Source organism: Hesperophylax consimilis, chromosome 17 (assembly GCF_061612785.1).
Source record: "Hesperophylax consimilis isolate HC1 chromosome 17, BYU_Hcon_1.0, whole genome shotgun sequence".
NCBI classification, from domain to species: domain Eukaryota; kingdom Metazoa; phylum Arthropoda; class Insecta; order Trichoptera; family Limnephilidae; genus Hesperophylax; species Hesperophylax consimilis.
This window is the reverse complement of record NC_142852.1, coordinates 3,540,269-3,544,427: the sequence shown is the minus strand read 5'-3', so window position 1 is coordinate 3,544,427 and position 4,159 is coordinate 3,540,269. Positions and strand designations below refer to the sequence as shown.

Genomic DNA, 4,159 nt, shown 5'->3' with positions numbered 1-4,159 from the left:
CTGGTTCGATGACGTTTCAAAACGATTGTCTCGGACTGCGTGATTTTTGACAGAATCGGTTTGGGTGGAAATATTTCGATAGTCAAAAAGATCGAGTAAACCATCGATTGTGTTCATCGCTACTTTTGAATCCTTTCTAACTTTTTCGTGTCTGCGCTTAATTATCGATTTGGCAACACTGACAGCAATTGTAAAATTTTTGACGGATTGTATCTTTTTCGTCAATGGTTTCACCATGTTTCCAAATCAATTTCTACATAAAATACATTACAATGCTTATCGTCACAGTTAAATAACACGCATGAGAATTAATTGTAGGTGCTAAAGCTAAATATTTTCTTCCCGATTACCAATAACAATACTCATTTTGCTAACGACCCTTATTCCCAATCAAACTAACCTACCACTGTTCTTTAATTCGGACTACGGAATGTTCAAATGCACAACTACAGTGTGTTAAATCTGAACTAACTTAACTTGCGCCAATTGGTAAGTAATGAAATCCGTACTATTAAGGATTTTGTTTATGTGACATTTAAATTTTTTTAGAATAGTATTATAAAGGCGTTCTCTCAAATGATCACAACTTACAGAAAAATGTGTATAGTTGACGATTTGTTTTATGTGGTATGGCGGATCCAACACACAGCAATACCGTTTTTATAGAGATATAGAGTAATCCGACAGTTGACCACTATTCTCTCAACTTCTTTGAAATAATTTATCTTCAAGGTCACAATTACAATGTCAAATGTGTGTAGTGCGTAATACGATTTCATTGTTTCGACGGAAAATTCTAACTAAAACAAAATATCGGAAGCTCATACAAATAAGTGTTTCATTATGACAATGGTATGTTTCAGGTATTTGGGCTCGAACTAATTACCATACGTCACCCCAGCAGTGCCATGGATCTATTTAATCCAGATACTGTTTCCATCAAGTCGGAACCAGAGCACCAGGAAGTAGTCGGGGGTGGATTACCGAATATGGATATAGAATTTGACCTTTCAAAAGTAAAGAAGGAATTCTCGCAGTATGAGGAGAGTACTTGCACAGCCAGTAAGTTGCTTTAAACATTATTTAAAAAATATTAAATTCAGTTGGGAATCCATGTCCATTTTGAAATGTCGCGCAGACATGACATGCTTATTCAGAACGTCATTTTTTGCCATACATAAGTTCCTTTGGCGTTATCCTTAAGATTTATATCATTAACATAAAACCCACTATGGAAACTATTTCTTTAATAAATCACCAGAAGAAATCAGAAGCATTAATGATAAAAAACAAATATTGAACTCTATAAAAAATATTTTAGGGAAATTATGAACAAAAAACTGCTTCTCCTAGTTTCACTTGAAAATCTCAAAAATTATTTATATCATAATTTCGTCATTATTTTTTACTTTGTAGTTATAACCTTAATGTAACATAAATCTTTAATTTAAAATATGTTAATTATTTCACCAAACAATGCATTATATTACTATACCATTATTTTTTCGCCAATGTAAACTTATCTTCCATCCACAAGCAAATGCTTTTAATGGGAGAGTAGTATAAATAGAATACAGAAGCTATGTGAAACCTGATTTATAATATTATGTTCAAATGTTTAGTTAATAAAAAATAAATTATTTTTACAGGAAACTGCCAAACTAGGGGCAAAATTTTATCTTGCTAATAAAATTTCTCACATTTATCCCACCATTTTAGTACATATATCATGCATTCAAAATACATATAACATAAACGCAACAAAAACATTATTCCATTCTTTGTTAGCAACAAATTTTCCTACTGAAGGTTCCCAAGAAATAATGGATTTTCCATCATTGATCATTGGTTCCTGAAGATATCTGGGATGTTTTTAATTTCTTAAAGTCTCTTATCCAATTTCCAACATCTACAAGGTTGTTCAATTGTATATTTAAGCGTAGTTATTTTCACAAAAACATATATATTGCAGATCTCTCAGAGAAGGGCGATCGTTATCTTAAATGCATTATTTGAAGTTATTGATGTTCGTCTTGGCATTGTTCATATGATCATTTCATCAATGTACTATTGTTTTTTTTCCAGGTAGCTTTAATATGAAGACTGTAACCATCGGTGGAACCAGAACCCCGAAAAGATGAAAGGGGAGTTCCTTATCAAATTGAAATTGAGCTGCCGGGTGTTAAAAATGAAAGCTCAAAATGCTCTGAAAGAATTACACAGACAGCAGGTAAAAAAGTATATTTTTTTGATTCAACAACTCGTGCTATTTATTATTTAACAATTGCTACTTTTTATTACTTAAGTTTTATTACACATGTTCAGTTTTATATGTAATAATTTTCAGGCTTATTGAAAGATCTGAAGAATCATACTGCGGGAAAACGATTATCGTGTCCCCATTGTAACTACTCGTGCACTTATAAGTCAGAGTTAGAACAGCACTTGCGCACCCATACTGGAGAAAAACCTTTTTCGTGCTCTCATTGCAACTATTCATGTTCTCGAAAGGTTTATTTGTCTACACACATGCTGACGCACTGTGCAGAAAAACCTTTTTCGTGTTCCGATTGTAACTATTCTTGTTCACGAAAGGGACAATTGACCAGACACATGCTAACTCACAGTGGAGGAAAAGCTTTGTTATGCTCCGATTGTAATTATGCATGTTCTCGAAAGTGTGATTTGTCAAAACACATGTTGGAGCACAATGGAGAAAAGCTTTTTACATGTGGCGATTGTAACCATTCTTGCTCTCGAAAGGGTGATTTGAAGAGACACAAGCTGACTCACAGTGGAGAAAAACCTTTTTCATGTTCTAACTGTAACTATTCATGTTCTCGAAAGGAACAATTGAGGAGACACATGCTGACTCACACTGGAGAAAAACCTTTTTCATTTTCCGATTGCGAATATGTATGCTCTCGAAAGGGTGATTTGAAGAGACACATGCTGACTCATTGTCGAGAAAAGCCTTTTTCATGTTTCGATTGTAAGTATTCATGTTCTCAAAAGGGACAATTGAAAAGACATATACTGAGTCACAGTAGAGAAAAATCTTTTTCATATTCCGACTGTTACTTTTCACGCCCTCGAAAGGTTTATTTGTCGAAACCCTTACTGGCGCACAGCGGAGCGAACCCCTTTTCATGTTCCGGTTGTTAATATTCATGTTCTAGAAAGGAACATTTAACGAGACACATGCTGACACACACTGGAGAAAAACCCTTCACATGTTCCGATTGTAACTATTCATGTTCTCGAAAAGGAGATTTGAAGAGACATATGTTTACTCACAGTGGTGAGAAACCTTTTTCATGTTCCGTTTGTAACTATTCATATTCTCGAAATGAACAATTGATGAGACATATGCTGACTCACAGTAGAGAAAAACCTTTCTCATATTCCGACTGCAGTTAAACATATTATTTAATGGGTAAATTGACGTAACACACGTTTGAGAAAAACCTTTTTCATGTATCGACCGTAACTATGAATGTTCATGAAAGGGAGATTTGACGAGACATTCAGACGCACAGCACCTTCTCATGATCTGTATTTAATTATTTATGTTCTCAAAAGGGACGATTTATGAGAAACGTGCTAACTCACAGTGGAGAAAAACCCCGCTTTTATTTCGAGAACAACTATTCGTGTTATGGAAACGGAGGTTTGATGAAAAATTTTCCGACCACAGTGGATGCAAATGTGAATGGTAGAAGAAGTCTATGTCTCCCAAGGAAGACATGCCAAGATCGTTTGAACCAAATACTTGAGTCGGGTCATGTCAAGAGTCAGAATAACAAAATAGTATATATGTGGCGATGTTTGAATGTGAAAAGACATGTGTGACAATGTGTGTTCTGTTGAAATCAATTCTCACTGCCTATCTCTGCGGGGGAACGGTCTCATGGTTAGTTACTTAAAATCTGTGGTAAACTTTTAGGATCACTTTCTACTCTCAATACAAATATATTTTTTGACTAACCCTTTAATTCAATTTAATTACTTTAAAAGATATCTATTTGCAAACAGGGTGAATGGAAAATAATGCATTTTTTGTACAGAAATGTTTTACAACATAACACAATGTCCACACTACGATATTTTGGTATGTCGGTATTCCTGATATTTCGTATTAAGTATAAATCAAAATTAT

The 4,159-nt window shown here is 34.2% G+C and overlaps 1 long non-coding RNA gene across 1 annotated transcript; it reads left to right on the top strand.

Moving 5' to 3' along the window:
- Positions 1 to 272: 272 nt before the first annotated feature.
- Positions 273 to 2,141, top strand: LOC149415790 (uncharacterized). Its single transcript, XR_016303546.1, has 3 exons — positions 273 to 489; positions 864 to 1,062; positions 2,086 to 2,141. It is a non-coding gene; the product is annotated as an uncharacterized LOC149415790 (long non-coding RNA).
- Positions 2,142 to 4,159: the final 2,018 nt, after the last annotated feature.